This window comes from Meles meles, chromosome 15 (assembly GCF_922984935.1).
Source record: "Meles meles chromosome 15, mMelMel3.1 paternal haplotype, whole genome shotgun sequence".
Classification (NCBI taxonomy): Eukaryota; Metazoa; Chordata; class Mammalia; order Carnivora; family Mustelidae; genus Meles; species Meles meles.
The window spans coordinates 72,417,657-72,440,452 of NC_060080.1; the positions used below are offsets into that span (position 1 = coordinate 72,417,657).

The 22,796-nt window shown below is 37.6% G+C and overlaps 1 pseudogene; it reads right to left on the minus strand.

Annotated features, from left to right (window-relative positions):
- Positions 1-18,201: 18,201 nt before the first annotated feature.
- LOC123926092 lies at positions 18,202-19,061 on the minus strand (annotated as a pseudogene).
- Between the last annotated feature and the right edge of the window lie 3,735 nt (positions 19,062-22,796).

The following is a 22,796-nucleotide window of genomic DNA, read 5'->3' on the forward strand; positions in this document are numbered from 1 at the left end:
CTCACCCCTTCAAAGCCCTCAGGTTGTTTTTCAGAGTCCATAGTCTCTTATGGTTCACCTCCCCTTCCAATTTCCCTCAATTCCCTCTCCTCTCCATCTCCCCATGTCCTCCATGTCATTTGTTATGCTCCACAAATAAGTGAAACCATATGATACTTGACTCTCTCTGCTTGACTTATTTCACTCAGCATAATCTCTTCCAGTCCCGTCCATGTTGCTACAAAAGTTGGGTATTCATCCTTTCTCATGGAGGCATAATACTCCATCGTGTATATGGACCACATCTTCCTTATCCATTTGTCCATTGAAGGGCATCTTGGTTCTTTCCACAGTTTGGCGACCGTGGCCATTGCTGCTATAAACATTGGGGTACAGATGGCTCTTCTTTTCACTACATCTGTATCTTTGGGGTAAATACCCAGCAGTGCAATTGCAGGGTCATAGGGAAGCTCTATTTTTAATTTCTTGAGGAATCTCCACACTGTTCTCCAGAGTGGCTGCACCAACTTGCATTCCCACAAACAGTGTAAGAGGGTTCCCCTTTCTCCACATCCTCTCCAACACACGTTGTTTCCTATCTTGCTCATTTTGGCCATTCTAACTGGTATCAGGTGGTATCTCAATGTAGTTTTAATTTGAATCTCCCTGATGGCTAGTGATGATGAACATTTTTTCATGTGTCTGATAGCCATTTGTATGTCTTCTTGGAGAAGTGTCTGTTCATATCTTCTGCCCATTTTTTGATATGATTATCTGTTTTGTGTGTGTTGAGTTTGAGGAGTTCTTTATAGATCCTGGATATCAACCTTTTGACTGTACTGTCATTTGCAAATATCTGCTCCCATTCCGTGGGTTGCCTCTTTGTTTTGTTGACTGTTTCCTTTGCTGTGCAGAAGCTTTTGATCTTGATGAAGTCCCAAAAGTTTGTTTTCGCTTTTGTTTCCTTTGCCTTTGGTGACATATCTTGAAAGAAGTTGCTGTGGCTGATATCGAAGAGGTTACTGCCTATGTTCTCCTCTAGGATTCTGACGGATTCCTGTCTCATGTTGAGGTCTTTCATCCATTTCGAGTTTATCTTTGTGTATGGTGTAAGAGAATGGTCGAGTTTCATTCTTCTACATATAGCTCTCCAGTTTTCCCAGCACCATTTATTGAAGAGACTGTCTTTTTTCCACTGTATATTTTTTCCTGTTTTGTCAAAGATTATTTGACCATAGAGTTGAGGGTCCATATCTGGGCTCTCCACTCTGTTCCACTGGTCTATGTGTCTGTTTTTATGCCAGTACCACGCTGTCTTGGTGATCACAGCTTTGTAGTAAAGCTTGAAATCAGGTAATGTGATGCCGCCAGTTTTGTTTTTGTTTTTCAACATTTCCTTAGCAATTCAGGGTCTCTTCTGATTCCATACAAATTTTAGGATTATTTGCTCTAGCTCTTTGAAAAATACCGGTGGAATTTTGATCGGAATGGCATTAAAAGTATAGATTGCTCTAGGCAGTATGTTTGTCTCACATATTTTGATGTTGTGGCATAAGGTCACACATTAAGGATTATGTTTTCTTAGAGAATTGATCCCTTTATTATGTAATGCCCCTGTTTATTTTTGACATCATTCTTTTCTCTTAGTCTGCTCTGTCTGAAATTAATAAAGCTACTTGTACTTTCCTTAGATTCATTTTAGCATTGTAGATCATTTTCCATCCTTAGTTTAAATGTGTCCTTATATATAAGTGGGTGTCTTACTGTAGCATGTAGTCGGATCTTGTTTTCCAATCCATTTTGACAGTCTATCATGTAGTTGATAGATACAAACTATTAATGTTTAAGTTGATATAGTTGAATTAGTATCCACCTTTTTTGTTACTGCTTTCTATTTGTTTCCCTTCTTCTCTCTTCCTGTTTTTGTCTTCCACATTTTTTTTTTACCTTTTGTGGTTTATTTTTAAATTTTTATTAAATTTTTAAATAAAAATTAAAAATTTAATAAAAATTTAAAAATTAGTCAAGCAGAGAAAGTCAATTATCATATGATCTCGCTTATTTGTGGAGCATAAGGAATAACACGGAAGACATGGGGAAATGAAGAGGAGAAGTGAGTTGGGGGAAATTGGAGGAGGAGATGAACTATGAGAGACTGGACTCTGAGAAACAAACTGAGAGTTTTGGAGGGGAGAGGGTGGGAGGTTGGGTGAGCCTGGTAGTGAGTATTATGGAGGGCATGTATTGCATGGAGCACTGGGTGTGGTGCATAAACAATGAATTCTGGAACACTGAAAAGAAATTTTAAAAATAAACAAAAATTTAAAAAATATCAAAATATAATTAATATACAGTCTTAGTTTCATGTGTACAGTATAATTGAACAATTCTATATATTTTTCAGTGTTGACTGAGCTAAGGATACTCTTAATCCCCTTAATCTATTTCGTTCATCCCACCACCCACCTGCAGTCTTGAAATCAACACTTCATTCTATGTATTTCAGGCTTTACCTTTTTTTCTTTGTTGTTGTTTTTTCTTAAATTCCACAAGTGAATGAAATGATAGGGTATTAGTCCTTCTCTGACTGACCTCACTTAGCATTATACCGTCTAGGTCCATCCATGTTGTTGCAAATGACAAGATTTAATTCTTTTTTTTTTTTTTTTATGGCCGAGTAGTATTCGTGTGTGTGTGTGTGTGTGTGTGTGTGTATTATATCTTCTTTATCCATTCTTCTGTGGTTGGACACTGGGGTTTCTTACATAATTTGGGTATGTAGATGATGCTGGGAAAAACATAGGGATAAATACATCTTTATGAATTATTGTTTTTGTTTTCTTTCGATAAACACCCAGTAGTGGAAATACTGGATTATATGATAGTTCTTAAATTTTTGAAGAAACTCTATACTGTTTTCCACAGTGGCTGCACCATTTTCATTCCCACCAATAGTGTATGGGTATTCCTTTTTTCTCCATATCCTCACCAACACTTGTTTTTTGGTTTTTGACTTTAGTCATTCTGACAGGTGTGAGGTGATATCTCATCATACTTTTTATTTGCATTTCCTGATGATTAGTGATGTTGACGATTTTTCAGGTGTCTGTTGACCATATATATGTCTTTTTTGGGGAAAAATATGTATTCAGATCCTTTGCCCATTTTTAATTGGATTATTTGTGAGTTTTTTGTTTTGTTTTTTTTTTGTGTGTGTGTGTGTTGAATTGTATAGGTTCTTCAAGTATCCTGGATATTACTTCTTTATCAGAGAAATCATTTGCAAATGTCTTTCCTTATTCAGCAAGTGGTAGTTTTTTCTTGTTGTTGGTTTACTTCACTGTGCAAAAACTTTTTATTCCAGTGTTGTAACAGTAGTTTCATTTTGTTTTTCTTATCCTTGCCTGAGAATACAAATTAAGAAAAATGGTTCTACAGCTAATGTCAGGGAAATTACTGTATGTGTTCTCCTCCTAAGATTTTATGATTTCAGATCTAACATTTAGGTCTTTAATTCATTTTGAGTTTATTTTTGTGTGTGGGGTAAGGAAGCGATCCAGTTTCATACTTATGTATATAGCTGTCCATCACTTCATCTTTTTCCCATTGTCTATTCTTGTCTCCCTTGTTGAAGATTAATTGACCACATATGCATGCATTTATTTCTAGGACCTCTATTTTCTTCCACTGATCTGTGTCTGTTTTTGTGCCAGTACCATACTGTTAGAATTACTATAGCTTTGTAGTGTATCTTGAAATCTGGGATTGTGATACATCTGGCTTCGTTTTTCCTTCGTTTTGTTTTGTTTGTTTGGATCAAGATTGCTTTGGTTATTTAGGTCTTTAATGGTTCCACACATATTTTAGGATTACTCTAGTTCTGTGAAAAATACTTCTGTTGTTTTGGTAGGGATTGCATTAGATCTGTTGATAGCTTTGGGTAGTATGGACATAATACTAACTCTTCCAATCCATTAGCAGGGAATATGTTTCCATTTGTGTTGTTTTCCAATTTTTTTTATCTGCCTTTTATAGTTTTCAGAGTACAGATTTTTTACTTCTTTGGTTAAGTTTATTCCTAGATATTTTCAATTATTTTTTCATACATTTGTAGATGGAATTGTTTTCTTAATTGCTGTATTATTTCATTATTAGTGTATAGAAATCCAACAGACCTGTCTATTAATTTTGAATCCTGCAACTTTATCAAGTTCATTTATCAGTCCTAGTAGTTTTTCGGTGTCTTTAGGGTTTTCTATATGTAGTGTTCTGTCATTTGTAAATAGTGAAAGTTTTACTTCTTCCTTACTAATCTGAATAAATTTTATTTCTTTTTCTGTCCAATTGTTGTGGCTAGGACTCTCAGTACTGTGTTGAGTAAAAGTGGTGAGGGTGGACATCCTTATTGTGTTTCTGATCTTAGAGGAAAAGTTCTCAGTTTTTCTCCATTGAGTAGGAAGTTAGCTGTCGATTTTTCATAGGTTGCCTTTAGTAGGTTGAAGTGTGTTCCTATAAACCTATTCTGTTGAGGGTTTTTATCATAAACGGATGTTGTACTTGGTCAAATGCTTTTTCTGTGTCTGTTGAAATGACTGTGTGGTTTTTATCCTTTTTCTTCTTGATGTAATGTATCACATTGACTGTTTTGCAAATCCTGAACCACCTTTGCATGGCAGGAATAAATCCCACTTGATTGTGGTGAATAATTTTTTAAAATTTATTGTTGGACTCAGTTTGTAAATATTTTGTTGAGGAATTTTGCATCTGTGTTCATTAGGGATAGTGGCCTCTAGCACTCTCTCTTTTTTTTTTTTCCTTTGGTGTCTTTATCTGGTTTTGGTATCAATAATGCTGGCCTCATAGAAAGAATTTAGATGCTTTCCCTCCTCTTGTATTTTTGGGAATAGTTTGAAAAGAATAGATAACTTAACATTTAAATGTTGAATAGAATGCTCCTGTGAGGCCATCTTGTCCTAGACTTTGATTTGTTGTGAGTTTTTTGAATACTAGCAATGAAATGGAGTCAGTAATTAGTCTTCAGATTTTCTATTTCTTTCTGATTCAGTTTTGATAGATATAGGTTTCCATGAATTGATCCATATCTTCTAGGTTTTCCAATTAGTTGACATATACGGTTTTTTTTTTTTTTGTTGTTGTTTTTTTAGTTTTATTTTTTTTTATTTTTTTATTTTTTTTGTAAAGATTTTATTCATTTATTTGAAAGACAGAAATTACAAGTAGGCAGAGAGAGAGAGGAGGAAGCAGGCTCCCTGCTGAGCAGAGAGCCCGATGCGGGGCTCGATCCCAGGACCCTGGGATCATGACCTGAGCCGAAGGCAGAGGCTTTAACCCACTGAGCCACCCAGGCGCCCCTGACATATACGTTTTCATAATATTCTTATAATCCTTTGTATTTCTGTGGTATTGGTTTCTATTTCTCTTCCATTTGTGATTTTGTTTGGGTTCTCTCTCTCTCTCTCTTTTTGAGTCTGGCTAAAGGTTTTTCAATTTTGTTCTTTTCAAAGAACCAGTTGCTGGTTTCATTTATCTATTCTCATTTGTTTTAGTGTTTCATTTATTTCTACTCTAACCTTTATTATTCCCTTCCTTCTGCTGGCCTTGGGCTTTGTTCATTTTTTAGTTCCTTCAGGTGTAAAGTTAGTTGTTTGAGATTTTTCTTGTTCATTGAGGTGGGGCTGTTTTGCTATAATCTTCCCTCTTTAAACAGTTAAATGCAGTTTTTGCTGCATCCCCAAGATTTTGGATCATTGTGCTTTCTTTTTCCTATGTCTCCGTGTATTTTTTTAATTTTCTCTTTGATTTTTTGGTTGACCTATTCATTGTTTAGGAAATGTGATTTAGTCTCCATGTATTTTTTTTTTTTTTCCTTTTCAGAATTTTCCTTGTGATGTCTAGTTTCATACCTTGGTGGTTGGGAAAGGTGTATGATACAATTTTAATTTTTCTGAATCAAGACCTGTTTTGTGGCCTAACATGGTCTATCCTGGATAATGTTCCATGTGTACTTGAAAATGAGGTGAATTCTGCTGGTTTTTGGTGGAATGTTATAAATATATCTGTTTAGTCCTTTTGGTTCAATGTGTCATTCAAAGCCAGTATTTTCTTGTTCTTTCTTTGGAGATGATCTATTGTTGTAAGTGGTTTATTAAAGTTCCTATTATTAATGTATGACCATCAATTTCTTCCTGTATATGTATTAATAATTATTTTCTGTGTTTGTGTCCTCCCATGTTGGGTAGATAAATATTTACAATTGTTATATCCTCTTGTTGGATTATTCCCTCTATTATGTAATGTCCTCCTTTGTCTCATGTTATAGTCTTTGTTTTAAAGTCTATTTTGTTTGATATAACCAGCTTTCTTTCTCTTCCATTTGCATGGCAAATTTTTCCATCATTTGACTTTCAATCTCCATATATCATTAGATCTGAAGTGAGAATTGTAGGCAATATGTAGATGGGTCTTGCTGTTTTATCCATTCAGTCACCATATGTACTTTGACTGAGCATTTAGTCCATTGACATTAAAAGTATTTATTGATAAGCATGTACTGATTGCCATTTTGTTACTTGTTCTGAAGTTGTTTTTGTAGTTCTTTGTGTCTTTCTTTCTTTTAAAGATTTTTTATTTATTAATTTGACAGACAGAGATCACAAGAAGGCAGAGGCACGCAGAGAGAGAGGAGGAAGCAGGCTCCCTGCTGAGCAGAGAGCTCAATGCGGGGCTCGATCCCAGGACCCCAGGATCATGACCCGAGCCCCCACGCTGAAGGCAGAGGCTCCAACACATTGAGCCACCCAGGCGCCCCATCTTTGTGCCTTCCTTTATCTTGCTTTCGTCCTATGTGGTTTAATGACTTTCTTAAGTGATATGCTCGGATTCCTTTCTCTTTATTTTTTGTGTAGCTATTACAAACTTTTGATGTGTGGTTCATAGAACTTCATGTATAATATCTTATGCATATAGCAGTCTATATTAAGTCAATCTATATTAAGTCAGTCTATATTAAGTCAGTCTATATTAAGTCTATATTAAGTCCCTTGAGTTTGAACCCATTGTAAAAGCACAAGATTTTACCCTCTTCCTCCATTTCATTTTTATGATATCAAACTTTCCTTTGTGAATCCCTTGACTGAATTTTTTTTTTTTTAGACACAATTTATTTTCTTGGTTTTGTTCTTTAATTTCTGTACTGGTGTTAGAAGTAATTAGTCTACTTTGATTTTAATATTTACCTGTGAAATGTTTTCCTTTCCTAATTTTCTTACTCCTGATTATGGCTTTTACTTTATACTTAAGGAGTTCCTTTTAACCTTTTTTCTTTTCTTTCTTTCTTTCTTTTTCTTTTTTTTCTTTTTGTTTTTTTTTTTTCCTTCGAGGCTGGTTTAGTGTTGATGAACTCCTCTAACTTTTGTCTGTCTGGAAGACTCTTTGTACTTTTCTGAATGATGACCTTGCTGGGTAGAGTGTTCTTGGTTGGAAATTTTACCCATCTGACACTTTGAATATATCATCAACTCCCTTGTGGTCTGTGTCTGCAAAGTTTCTACTGAAAAATCAGTTGATATCCTTAAGGGGTTTGCCTTATGTGTAACTGTTTTCTTATCTGTACTGCTTAAAAAATATTCTCTTTGTCACCACTTTTTTTGCCATTTTAATTGTTCTGTGTCATGGTGGATCTCCTTGGGTTGGTTTTATTGGGGTCTTTCTGTGCCTCCTGAATCTAGATACCAGTTTCCTTCCCCAGATACAGGCAGTTTTCAATGATTATTTCTTCAAATGTCTGTTCTAACCCCCTCCTCAGACTCTTCCTTCTGGGATACCTATGATAACAAATGTTATTATGCTGGGTATCAAGGACTTCCCTTAACCTCTTCCCATTATTTGTTGTTTATTTTGCTTTCCAGCTTGTTGACTTTCTGTTACTCCATCTTTCAGCTCATGATCTATTCTTTTTCCTCATTATCTGCTATTGATTCTTTCCAGTGCATTTTTAATTTCAGTTGAGTTCTTCATCTGAGTTTTTTAAAATATATTTTCTAACTTTGTTGAATATCTCACTGAAGTTTTCCACTTTATTCTCAAGTCCTATGAGTATCTTTATAACTGTTACCTTGAATTTATCAAGCATATTGCTTATTTCCATTTCATTCACTTCTCCTGCTTTGGTTTTGTCCTTTTCTTTCATTTGGGACATAACTTTCTGCCCTCATTTTGTCTAACTCACTGTATTAGGAAAGGTAGCTATGTCTTCTTATCTCAAAGGTAGTGGAAGAGGAGGAGGTCCTATGGTGACATGTAGCACAATATCCCCTGTCAGGGGCTGGGGAGTCTCCTGTGTAGGTTACTATGTCTGCTATGGTGGCTAAGCCACATTTTCTTTTAGTCCAGTTGGTTGCAATGCCCACTTTGTGAGCACCCTGGGCAAGGTTTGATTTCTGCTGTTAAGGAGCCATTCTTGAACCCAGTGGGTTTGTAATGGGGTATTGTCAGCAGTCAGACCAGATGGCTCTCCTTAGCCCATCTGTTGGGACTGCTGTCAAACCCAACTACAGGGAACTCTTCCTGGGTTGTCCCTTGAAAGGTTTTCATTGGTGAGCAGGGCCTGTGTTCAAACCAGATGCCTGCCCCTGGTCTATCTTCTTGAGCTACAGTTGCACTGGTGTGTTTATCGTCCCTTTTCTTAAGGGCAGGAGTCACTTTGGATTAGCACTGTTCTCTGTCAGATCTACTTGCAAGGTATGTCTAGCTGGAGCTGCTTTGGAGGGACACTGGCCCAAGTGGGGCAGCTTGATTGGGGTGGTTCCAAAGGAGAATGCAGGGACAGGGAATTTAGTGCTAGCAAGGTAGGTGGAATGTGTTCTTCCTGGTTCCCACAAATGTTCGTTCAGCTGTCTAGGCTGTGGGTGGGGGAAGAGAGAAAGGGTGCTTGCCAGCTCTTTTCTTCTTAGAATAGTCTCCTTAATATCTTTGCCCTTGCAGGCATGTTTTGAGATTGGTAAATAAATGTCTTTCCCATTTACATCCAGAGTATTTTAAACTGCTGCTTCTGTGCTGTATGTATCACCTGGGGTTGTTTGTTATGTTGGCTCTTGAAGGTCAGGGACTCAGTTTCCTATCACCCTCTGCCTCTCCCAGAGCTAAGCCTGCTGATTCTTAAAGTATCTGAAATTAAGCTCTGCTGGTTTTCAAAGTCAAATGTTATAGGCACATGCCAGATGTGCCTGGTGTGGGGTATGCTCCTCTCTCCCTTCTCTGTGCGTGTGTCCCTCCTATTTGTGTTTTGTCTCCTTGGGAGTTTGATTCCGGACCACCTTTCACCCCCCTACCCTTTTCAATGTGGCGTACTATCTATGATTAACTGTAGAAAGTCTGTTGTGCCAGTCTTCAGCTTGTTTTCTCTGCCTCCTGTGGTTTTAATTGAGCATTGTATATGATCCTGTTTTCTCTCCTTAGCATATCAGTTACACTTCCTTTAACTTTAGAGGTTGCCTTGAAGTTTGCCATTATATATTTGCAGTTAACCTAAGTCTACTGTGAAATAATAGTATTTTGTTCCACTAGTTTTACCTTATAAAAAAAATCACAATTCTTCCCTTGCATCTCTCATATCAGAGCTGTCATTCATTTCATTTCATTTATATATAAGCATCTGTAACTAAAGCATATGTATATACGTATTATACTTTCATATATAAGAGTATATAATCAAATACATTATTAGTATTTTGAATCAACTTAGGTTCAATTAAGAAGAAGAATAATTATATTTGCTTTCTCTCATTCATACTTCAGTGTTCTTTATGTAGGTCTTGTTTTCTGACCTATATAATTCTCCCTCTCTCCAAATCACTTGCTTGAACATAAATTTCAGGGCAGCTTTTCTGGAAATAAATTCCCTTAACCTTTGTTTGTTTGAGAAAGGCTTCTTCTCATTCACTTTTAAAGGACAATTTCATAAGATACAGAATTTTATGAGGGTTTCTTTTTTCCCCCTCTTCATATTTTAAGTATTTGTACTCTCTTCTTGCTTGCATGACTTCTAAGGAGAAGACAGATTTAATTCTTACCTCTGCTCTTTTTTTTTTTAAGATTTTATTTATTTATTTGACAGAGAGATCACAAGTAGGCAGAGAGGCAGGCAGAGAGAGAGAGGGAAGCAGGCTCCCCGCCGAGCAGAGAGCCCGATGTGGGACTCGATCCCAGGACCCGGAGACCATGACTTGAGCCGAAGGCAGAGGCTTTAACCCACTGAGCCACCCAGGTGCCCCTCTTCTCTTCTTTATATAAAACTTTTTTCCTCTGGCTTTTCTCAAGAATTTTCCTTTATCTCTGAGTTAATAAAGTTTAAATATGACACGGGCAGGTGTAGTTATTTTGGAATTTATCCTGCTTGATGTTCACTGAGATTCCTGGATTTGTGGTTTTGTGTCTGACAAAATTTGGGGGAAATTGTCCTTCAGCATTGCTTTTCAGATACTTTTTCTTTTCCTTTTTCTGATAATTGCCATCGTGCATATGTCATACTTTTTATCATTGCTCCATAGTTGTGGAATTTAGTAATTTTTTAGATATTCTGCTCTTGCTTTTCCAGGTTTGGAGTCTGGATTTTCAAGTTCAGAGATTCTTACTTCAGCCATGTTACCTCTCTTACATTATTCATCTGTTCTTACATGTTGCATGTTGTCTACTTGTTCCACTGAAATCTTAATCTAATTGATAATAAAATTCCCGATTTGATAATTCCAGTATTCCTGCTGTTAGAAAGTGGAAGATGCCCAGTAAAGTATCCCTGAAACTGAGAAAGCCCTCGACAGGAGAAAATGAAGTAGGTGACTGCATACAGTTAACGGAGTTTTATTCAGGGAAATTGACTGATGGGTGATGATCCAGGCGCTGCACAGGTATTCTTCACAAAGGCTGGACAGATTTTAGGGAGTGAGGAGATGTGCAGAGGTCATTGTAGTGAGATTGTAGTGAGTTTAACATTTAACAGAACTGTTGGTGCCATCTTTGCGCCCAGAGAGAAGGAAGGGAAAAAACTATGGTATCTCTACTAGTTATCTAAACACCTTTAGGGAAGATCAAAAGATACCTTCCTGCATTCTGGTCAGAGCAGGCATTAATGTCAAAGGGGCCTGGAACACGTGGCCTTAGAGGGAGATCCTTACACGGACATGAACGAGACAGAGGGCCAAGATGAAGTTCAGTGTTGTCAGCATTCCTATACTTGCCATTATGGGACTCTACATATGATATTTTCCAGTCTCTTCAAACAGTTTTTTTCATTTTAGTATGCCTTGTAGTTTTTTTTTTTATTGGAATGTAGGCAAGGTGGATTGGGTACAAGGAACTGACATGAACAGGCTTTTGGTCATGTAGTGGTGATGAGATGTGGGAGAGGATTGTGTTATAGTTCTCTGATTTAAGTCTCAATTTTGTGGTGACCCTATGCTGCTGAACTTGAACTTCATCAGTTATTCTTGGTTCTCTCCCCCTTAGGTGGAACCAAATGGCTAAAGGGAGTTGGAGTTGGGTGTTTGCCTTACCCCAGGCAGCTGAGGCTCTGAATAAATGCAAGCATTTTAGGCTCTGGTTAACAATTTTGTCCTGAAGGCAAGCCTCATGAAGAAGAGCAGCACATTCTGGTGTATTTCAAAATCGATACTTTATCTTTCTCGCTGGTGGAAATAGGACAGAATTTTTCTCCAATATTCACTGTGAGGATCTGACAGTCCTGCTGGAAGTAAGACCCACAAAAGTGTGAGCCCTTTATACCCATCACTAGGTGCCCTGAGGGTTTTTAATTATCAAATTTGTCCACAGTAAGCTTCTAGAAATTCCTTAATTACAGTTCAGGTTTTCCTACCCTAACGCTGGTTCCTAGAGGTTTCTGTTCCTTGGTTTCTGCTCCAGTAAATTGTGATTTTTCTGTAACTAATGTCTGTCTCTTCAGTTTTTGTGTCCATAATTTACCCTATGACCTTGCTTCTCTGACAGACCTATGAAGAAGAGTTAATTTTTAAGTTTTTCTAGCTTTTTATTTGTTAGCTTAGAAGATGCCATTCTAACCTATGTACATGCCAGGCTGTAAGTCATAGACCATAGTTGTATTGAAAAGTCTCTTTACTTCCAGATTATATTTGTTAACTAAGGCAAAATGGCATTCATGGGAAGTCTTGTAATAATAGAGTTCAGTCCTCCCAAAAGTAGAATGTTCTATGAAAAAACTTTTGTGAGGGTGGATACATGGACTTATTCCTATTTTTTTTTAAAGATTTATTTTATTCATCTGTCAGAGAGCGAGCAAGCGCAAGCAGTGGGAGCAGCAGGGAGATGGAGTTGTAGGTTCCTGCTGAACAAGGAACTGTATGCAAGTTTCAATCGAGTCGAAGTCAGCCGCTTAACCGACTGAACCACCCAGGCGTCCCTTTGGACTTATTCCTAATGCACTCTGGATTTCGGCAGTTAGGGGAATTTCCTAGGACTATTTGACCATAGTAGCCTTTTTAATTGTGAAAATCATTCATTGGACAGATGAAGGGACGCGTCTTCTAGAGCAAAAGTTGTAGGAAAACGAAAGTAGTAAGATTCCAGCTGAGTGTGCCTTGCATTTCCTAGGAGGATCCTGATTGATTTTTATAGTAATAACATATTTCATCATTAAGTGGGACTCAAAATACATAGATTGTAAATAAGGAACCAAATCTTCACCATAGGACAACTCTGGACTGGGATTAAAGGCAGTGTAGTACACTGATGAGTCTTAGTTCAATTTTAAAGGCCAATTTATCTTAAGCTCAGAGCTCATGATAGTATTCAGGACTTCACTAGCAAATTATTGGATCCCCAGATCTCCTATTTAATGTCATATTGAATGATCTAACACTTATTTTGGGGGTCACCTTGGGAGGCAGACAGTTGATTTTTATAGGCAGCAGGGTCTCAAGTACATGTTACATTTAGATTGCATGGAGGATAGTCTACTTGAGATGTCTTACCTAATGTGCATATTTCCCCTAAGTTTTTCCATCTTTCAGGACCTATTCTAGTCCTAAGTTTTCCCTGAATATTTCCCAAACAACTTTGTGCATATTGATTTTTTTTCTTTTCTGAGTTCTTACTGAATAATTTAGTACATTGTTGATATACTGTCCTCATTGTGTATTTTTTCAAATAAAATAAAAATGTGTTTTTTGAATAGAATTACAGTTTTTGTAGGAATAGAACTAAGAATACAGGTAATCAAAAATCAAACATATAATCAGAAATTAACTCTGACTTTAGGGGCTTCTGGTCTCTTTGGAAAAGACAAAATCAACATAAGACATTTAAAGATGTAAAACATTCTCAGGGCAAGGTAAGTGACATCAGAGTACAGGGATATGATTAACTGGCAAACGAATGGTCTAAAAAAATTAGTATGTGGACAAATTTGGATAATGGAGGGCAACGATGAGTAACAGGGAACATATTTAAGAGGTGGTAGAATCCGATCTTGATCCTGAAGGGGTGGATAAGATAGAATGTGGGGAGGCTACACTAGTAAGAAACTGTATGTTCCATTTGTTCAGACTTCATTGGGTTATGTCTGTTGAGTCTTCACCAAGACTCTCAGGTGCTTGCTTACTTCTTTTCTGAAGGAAATAGCAAGGTGTTCATTAATGCAGCTTTAGATATCTAGGTAGCAACGATGACTTGTGTCTCCTCTTCTCCTTCAGTCCTATCTTATATCTGACCCCTTGTTCAGCATACAATGTCCAATGCAGTAGTTACTTTAAAAATCATTACACAAATCATGATTGTGTTTTTAAGTCCTTTTGTTTGTTAAACTTTCAAGAGTTCATCTTAAAATGTGATATAAATGAATTTACTGATTCCTGGGAAACTTGTTCTCTAAAGAGCATTTTCTGTTAATGACCAAGAGAGAGCTCTTCTTAAAATTTCTATTGAATGTAAGGAATACACCTATATCGAATAAGTCTTCATGGCTCCATGTATGTTTGAAAATCAAAAAATATATCTTTTCTTAACGACCTTCGCACTTTTTTCTGTCACAGTTCTTGAAATAACACAATTAAAGTATTTATCCTTTGGGTACTGAAATACTGTACCATAGAAATTTTATCTGTCGTTTTCAGTTATCTTGTCTGCTAAAGTACTGAAAACTCCTTAAAGGCATAGTAATTGTTTTTTGTAAATTAATAGTTGAATGATTCCCCCCTCCCCCCCACTTTCCCAAACCTGTCCTACCAGTAAACAGCAAGGGCAAGGTGATTTTTTTTTCCCCCAAAAGCATCTTCTTTCAGATACCTCAACCATTGGTGTACTCTACTACCTTCTCCTTTCATCACTTTTTGTAGGCCAAGTAAAAAACAAAAACAAAACAAAAAAAAAAACACACCATAATTCTGTGGTCATTACAGGAAAACTCTGGGAGATTTCCATTATGATTTTCCCTGCTAATCAGTTTTTTAAATAATATCCGTGTATAACTTGCCCCTGAAGAGACCAAGACATCTGTGGGCTTTTGTTTTTATTGTTAATTTATCAAGGAATAGCTAGGGTGGGTATAAGAAAAATAGTAGGCCTTCACCACCTGGTTGATGTGCTCAAGTTCCTTTGATAAGAAACTTCCCTGTAGTTTGCTTGATGAGAAAACAAAGGAGGGTGAAATGCAGGTTGGTCAGAGAAGCTGGCCTAAACTAATGTGCTGAGTTGAGGTAGAAGAAAGGTCTTTTTCTTTACATGTTCCCTTGAAGCTGGGCCATAGTATCTCTTAAAATTCTTGTGACTTCCTTTCTATTTCTATTTTTGAAGTGATAAGCTCAGCCTCAAAATTTCTCTGCTGTTAGGAGACAGGATCATTTCTCCTTTAACCTTCTGATTTGTCAGTGAGGCAAGTGTCTCTTGCCCTTCTAGGTTTTTGGAGTCCTTCCATTTATACATACATACCTGTTCCAAGCCTTCTTCCATTAAAGCTGGAGACTATGCAAAAGTATAGATTGGTGTAAAAACCTACATCCGAGGAGTCAAAAGACTTCATTAAAATTTCAGATTTACAACTAACTGTAAGTCTTGGCAGAAGCACCAACATTTTCATTTATGACTTAGAGTTAAAAAAGTACTTGCCCTACTTTCTGGGATTATTTTGAGGGTAAACTGAAGAATATGTATGTCTCAGTATTTAGAAATGTAAAAAGCACATAATCAAGATGTAAATTATTACAGACATACTCAAATAACTTTCCTTAAACGTAATGAGTTACATAATATCTCCAAGTCTTCAGTCTTCCTATTTTGCCTCACGGGAAAGGTCACTTACTGAGGTACTGAATAAGCACACACCGCGGAGGAGATAAGTGACGGCTACTTGCAGAACTATAATAGGGAAATGGGAAGTTTCTCGGGGATTTACAAACCCTGCTGTTATTTGTTACTCTACCTTTTAGTTTCATCCATTTAACCAGAAAGCATTAAACTTCCCGATGCGTGCTTTTCTGAAGGCCAAATGATAGACCTCTCCTACCTGCCACCGAAGGGTTAGATGCTGACAAGATGACATGTGTACAGAAAACCACAGCTCTAGGAAGCACACAGTGTTTGCCAAACCCTGTACAACAGCGTGGTTTGCTACAAAATAGATGGATGCTGTAGCAGAAGAAAAATTTCACCTCTACCCTCTTACAGTTTTTGGCTGGGGCTGAGAATTAAATAGACAAAGGACAAATTAACAGGAAAAATGCACATTTATTTATTGTAAGTTTTACATGCATGGGAGTCCGTAAAAAAAAAAAATGAAGACTCAAACAGCAGAATCTAAATACTATTGTAGGTTGAACAGGGGGCAATTGCGGAAAGTAACTAAAATATACAGCCAAGCTAAAGAAAGAGAAGACTTATTTTAACAAGGTTTGTTTGTACAGAATTTTCTCAGCTTCAACTTCCTGTCCTTGATTATAACAGTGTTACTTTCTTCCTCAATTAGAAAGGACATTTATGTGAGGATCTTATCTCTTATTTTCATGAAGGAAAATGGGATGATCAGAGAGCACTTCTTGTACCTGATGTCTTATGAATCACCTTCAGTTCAGAATAATCCTGGTGCCAAAGTGCCATGTTTAGGTTGACATGTTCTGTCACTCTTCAGTGCTGTCAATATTGTCGCTTAATAGTTTATTACCGGTCTTAAAAGTGAATACCGGCAAAGAGTTTCTATTCCAAGTTTGTGGCTGGAGCCCAAGTGTTTGTCTCCCCTCCCTCATAAGACCCTGATAAAATGAGATCATATGAATAATTCCATGAGAATAAACATAAAAGGGAGGTGACCATAAAGGGAAAGGAGATGATAATATATCTTTGGAAGATAAAAGAATATATTGAGCCTGTCACCAGATAAAGAGATAAAGTCATAGTCCAGAGTGGATGAATTAATCTACCTGGCAGAATCTTTAAGCATTTTAAAATTCAGAATGAGCAGGTGTCATTGAAAGTGGAGGGAAATGTATGAAACATAGCACATGAGAGTGGTAATTCAGGATCTCTCTACGGAACAGCCATCCGTTGTCCTCCATTCCCATACTTTGCTTCCCTGCCCCTCCCACCATTGCAACTGGAAAACCGCCTAGCCTTGTACACTAGTCAAAAACCTGTTAACCTATTACTCTGTGCACTTTGCCTGTCGGAAACAATATGTTTCACAGTCTGGCATGGCATTTGAAACTTGGAAGAAATGGCAATGAGGAACTCAAAAAGGATTTGGAAAAAGATCATGGTACCGTACTGTGGCAATAGGAACATTTCAGATGTACTAGCTCATCACAGTGTGAAGGAGAGGTTTTGCAGTGCTTTCCTAAGCCATATTAATTCTCATGATATCTTCGTATTCTGAGAAAGAAACCTGATATTTAAAAAAAAAAAAAGTAAGTTGCAGAAGGTGAATTGCTAGCTAAGCAGAGCGTTCTGTGTCCAAATCCATGCTCTGTGGACACACCCACTGCCCCGTCTCTTCGTCTGTGTGCATCCCTAAGCAAGTTACTTCCTCTCTCTGATCCTCATTCCCTTAACTGTAAAATGGGAATAATTACCTCATCTCACAAAGTTTTTTTGTGTGTGTGTGTGTGTACACATTTAGTTTTATTGTAACAAAGCAACTTGTACACTTTTAACGTTTAAAACTGAGCATCATCGGGGCACCTGGGTGGCTCAGTGGGTTAAGCCACTGCCTTCGGCTCAGGTCATGATCTCAGGGTCCTGGGATCAAGCCCCACATCCGGCTCTCCGCTCAGCAGGGAGCCTGCTTCCCCCTCTCTCTCTGACTGCCTCTCTGCCTACTTGTGATCTCTCTCTCTGTCAAATAAATAAAATCTTAAAAAAATAAAATAAAATAAAACCGAGCATCATCTTTCCAGTGAAACAAAAAGAAAATTTAAAAATAAATAGGAACAAAATTACAATAGAGAATGTCAATCCCAAATAAGATCCTACAAGTTCTGTTGATTCTCCCATCGAGTGGCAGAGCTCAAGTCATCATTAGGAGAGAGTTTTATTTTGAAAGTGTCATCTTAAACTGCAAGGATGTCCGTTAAACATCACAATTAAACATGCCAAAGGAGTAGCCATGTTGTCAAAATGCCCACTTAACCCACCCAAACATCTCAAACCCACCCTTTGCTGACTTTCTAGAACCCCATTTTTTAACGTTTTTTTTCTTTTTTTTAAACAAGAGAAAATAGACAGGTACATGTTGGTAAATGCTAACTGTCCATATTCACATAGAGACACAGTGTAATCTCTGAGCCCAATATACAGAGAAAGGAGGGAAAAAGCTAGAATTCTACGCACTGCTACACAGGGGCCTAGCACCCTCCAGCTTCCAGCAGAGCTAAGGGAGCAGAAGGTTTTTCTTTTTTCCCACAGAGCACAGTGGTGTTGATTCCGTAACGTTTTTGTTTTTGTTGAGACAGGAAGGGACAAAAATGAATTTGGAACAAAAAGGGGTAGAGATTCTTTTCCCACTGTATTCTGCTCAAGCTGTTTCCCACCAAAATAAGTTGAGAACCATGGTATAAAGGGAGAGAAAAAGGAGACTTCAAAAAACAGGGCGAATGAGCACGAGAGGAGAAAAGAAAAAGGAAAAAAAAAGAAGATGGCAACTTGCTCCCAGGGACTGAAGAAAATTTAAAAAGGAAGGTTGGAAGCCATCAGTGTTCCATTAGTCATCTTCTCCTTCATCCTCCTCTCCTTCCTCCCCCTCATCATCATCTTCATCTTCTTCACCTTCATCCTCATCTCCTTCTTCATCAATATCTTCCAATCCTTCTTCATCATCATCATCATCATCTTCTTCTGCTTCCCCTTCTTCGTCATCCATATCGGGAACCACGTAGTACTGTAATGGGTTTGGCCAAACATCATCTTTGATGACCTCTCCTCGCTCACCTGCGCCTGCATCAGAGTGGCCAGTAAACCAGGTGAGGAAGCTCTCTGGCTCCTCATGCTGTCTCTTCCTGCTGGCTTTGTTCTGTGTTTGACGTGAACGTTTCGTCAAATCCTTTCCAGATTTCCATTTGATTTCAGTGGACCTTGAAGATGGATCACCACTCTCATTCAGACGAAATTCTTTGGAGAGAACTTTATTTTCGAAGTAAGGGTTTTCATCAAAATAAAAATCTATTCTGCAACCTGATTTAACATCTTCAAATTCTGTCACTTCGAGTCGTGTCACATAACGCAGCGCCTCTTCATCCTCCTCCCCAAGCAGTGCAGACACTGTGGATGGTGACAAATGGGGTTTGGGCGATCAATTCCGACCTCTTCTGAAAAAATGGTTGGCGGAGTTTGTTATATTTCTGTTCTACTTTCAAAATCTCCTCACTGGCTTGTTCAATAAGTCTGTCTATTTCATTTTGTGCTTCATCAGTATGTTCAATTGCTTCTTGCTGTTCTTTTTCTCCCTTATGCAAGTGCTGAGATGTTGATGTCTGCCCTGGCTTGGGGGCAGGAGTCAGTCTCGGTTTCTTCGTTTGAGGCAGGAGTGAAGACTGGCCTTTGGGGGCCATGCTGCGAGGAAACTCCAAGAAACCAGGAGAGAGGCACGTCTGGAAACTCTGATTGCTCTCACAAAGTATTTAATAGACTTTCCATGACACTTCTCCTTCATGGAGGCTACAGGATGAAAATTACTGCAAAGCTTGCAAAGACTATGTATAGACATTAAAATAACAATAAAACTCTTTGGAGTGAAGTTGTAGAATACTGCATATTCCCCAAATACACTTCTGCCCTTTTGTCTTCTGTATGGGATTTAAAAATAACAAAAGAACTTCCATTTCAAAATAATGGATCTCATTCCGAGGAGACCAGCCTTTTAGGGAATATAGGCTATTCTTTTAGACAATTTACATATAATTATTAGCTCCTACATGATGATAGCATACTAGTAATTGTTTTCCTCTTGGGCATAAAGTTTAGTCTCAAGTGTAAAGAGATCGTCAAAGCTGCCAGTAGTATTTCCAGAAAGATACAGAGAGAGAATGGCTGAGTCTCTGCTGGAATGGTGATAATAACCAGCTACAGATCCAGATTTTGGTGAGCACAGTCTGTCTGCCCATAGCCCCCTCTGAATGCCAGAGAGGCTGGCACACACCCAGGGCAAGACCATTGAAAACTTTGTTCTTTCTTACCATTACGTATACATCCCAAACTGTGCTTTTCTTCAGTTAGGGGTGCTGGGCTTCCTTTCATAACCCAGAGGCAGGTGTAGGAAAATCATGCTAAGGAAACATACTTGTTATGTCCTAACAGCTAGAAAGGAGGTCATTTAAAGCAGACAGCCCCAGATATTGTTATGGCCAATTAGTTTGTAGGCCCTTTCTTAACCAGAAAAGTAAGCCAGGAAATGTCCCTTAAGTAAGACAGAAACCCCCACTTCAAACACAGATGGCAATGTTGTGTCTAACAGTGTCTTTGAACTTGGCCTTTCCTACTCTTAATTTTTTATACTTTTTTTTTCTATATTGCAGATGATAGACTAGGAAGCAGAGACCAACATGAACCTGTTGACTCTGAACAAGACAAGGTTTAGAAGCAGCTACTTTCATTGTAATATTTCCTTTCCATTCTCAACATCAGCTGCTCCACAAAGCATGCCATAAATGCCCAATACTGAAGTTCAGCTTAGTGAGACGCAGCTCTGTAACGAAACTGTGGTCTTTCTGCTCATCCCTGCCACCTCTCAAAACTTTAATGTTCTTGGGGCACCTGGGTGGCTCAGTTGTTCAGCGTCTGTGTTCAGTTCAGTCATGATCCCAGGGTCCTGGAATGGAGCCCTGTATTGGGCTCCCTGCTTTGCAGGAAGCCCGCTTCTCCCTCTCTCTCTGCTTGTGTTCCCTCTCTTGCTGTGTCTCTCTCTGTCAAATAAATAAATAAAATCTTAAAAAATTTTTTTAATGCTCTTAACCCTTTAAGTATTCCTTTATCAAATTCCTATCATTTGAAGGGACTCAGGAAAAACTTTAGCTTAAAAAAACTATTTGTTGAGCTATAATAGACCTAACATGATGCTAATTTCAGGCATACAGTAAATGATTAGATATTTGTATATCTAAGTCCAATTAACATCTGCTAAATGACATTATTAAAAATTACTTCTCATAAGAATAGCTCATAAAATAAAAAAGGATTACTCCACAGCAAATAAGAAACACACAAATTTTTGCCAAAATAAAATGTTCTAGGTCAAAAAATGGTCTTTTTGCATATTTCCCCCCCCAAGGAAATAAAGAAGTTCTGTCTTTATCCTTAACATCAAATATTCCTCATGATTAACTATTCAATATTGTGTCTATTCTAGTCTGCTCTCAAGCTGCATGGTAAGCAGTTTCTACATAAACTGGGTCAGTCATACTCATCTCCAATTAGGGTTTTTATATCCATTTCTTTTAATTTCAGATAATAGGGTAGCAGAGGAAATGGTTTCTTGACCACTGGAAAGTATAGAAGTCATTTTGCCACTCATCATTTTCTCTGACTGTTAGAGAAAGTTAATCATCTGGTTTAAAAGGATCATGGTCAGGGAGCTTATTTGTGAACCTTGTTGAGCATCTTGATAAAGTTTATTTGCAATTTTAGGGCATTATCTTGCTGTGGCAATAACTTTAGGGCCAGTTTGTAATTTTAAGGCAATGTTTGTAATTTTAAGACAAAATTTCAGCACAATATTTAAGTGTGGTTGTATAAAACTTTACCGGTTAAAATATTCAAGCATGTTCTGTTTTTTTTTTTTAAGATTTTATTTATTTGAGAGAGACTGAGTGCTAGAGAGCAGGAGCAGCAAGGAGAGTCAGAGGCAGATGGAGAAGGAGAAGCAGACTCCTGGTTGAGCAAGGAGCCTGACTCAGGGCTCTGTCCTATCCCAGGACTGCAGGATCATGACCCAAGACAAAGGCAGATGCTTAACTGACTGAGCCTCCCAGGTGGCCAAGCATATTCTATTGGTAAACCACAGAGTACCTTGGTTTTGGAGATGCACAATGATATACGAGACATTCTTCCTGGTGAGAATGATGTAAATATGAAATTGGAAAGGAAAGCATAGTTGTCTTAGCTGCCTAACTTAGCTGTCAAATCAAAAATCAAATCAGCATTTATCAGTTGCTTGCTGAGTATTATCTAGGAATTCTGTATCAAGCCACATGATTTTTGTTTTGGACATTGCACATTGTCTCTACATGTATGTCCAGTATGTATCTGAAACCTCACTGGTTTAGATCTCCTGACATTAATTTTGAATTGAAATCTAAGCTGTATGACACAAGACAGATTATAAAGAAAATATTTAAGTAGTTAGAATATTGACTGCACCATTAAAAAAAACACAAGTTTATAATCAAGAGGCTGGCAAAATGAATTTTTCATTTAACTACTATGTATTTACTAAATGGCTGGCAGTGTGGTTGGTACTATGAATATGGCAGAAAGATGATGTCCCGCCCTTATGGAAAAACTAAAATTTGCTTCTAGTTAATTAATAAAACTGGTGAATGCAGTTTCTAGTCAATGATGGGGGTTTTGTACAATTTTGCTTTACAACACACTAGCAACAACAAACCGTTCTTAAAGTCATTGACTCCAAGTTTCACTGTAAGAATGGTTTGTTGTTGCTTTTCCATCTTGATGATGGGGTTATTAGGACATGATCATCGTGGCTAGCACCGTAATATCTGCTGATGAAATGGATTAGGAGAAAATGGGCTGCATGTCTTTAGGATCTGCACTTAATAAGACATCCTTTAATTATTTTAACAGAAAATAGGCCAACCCTACATAAAGTCAGCACCTTATTTTTTTTTATAGCTCTTAATTGAAACTTAAAATTACTTTGTTAGTTTCATTTTTTTTTTCTTATTACTCTGGAGGTTCAATGGTAAGCTCCATGAGGTCAGGAGCTGTTTTTTATCCCCTCTAATATCCTCAGGAATTAACAAAGTGCTTTATATACAGTAGTTGTACAATACCAAAGACCTAGATGAGTGAATGGAAAGGACACACGGTAGAGCTGTAGGGCTAAGCATATATAAGATTGCCCGTAAGCTTTTTGTTTGGAGTTGAGTTGGGAAGTAGATATTGCCACACTTAGCAAACACAACAGAAATTTTCATAAGTGATTAAAGCAAGCCAAAATACAAATTGTCTTTTGTAGCTTTCACTGAATGGCTTACGGGGCTGCCAGCAAATCCATTAGAAACTCTGTTTATAGAACATTAGAACTCTGACATAAGAAAAGGGAAAAATTG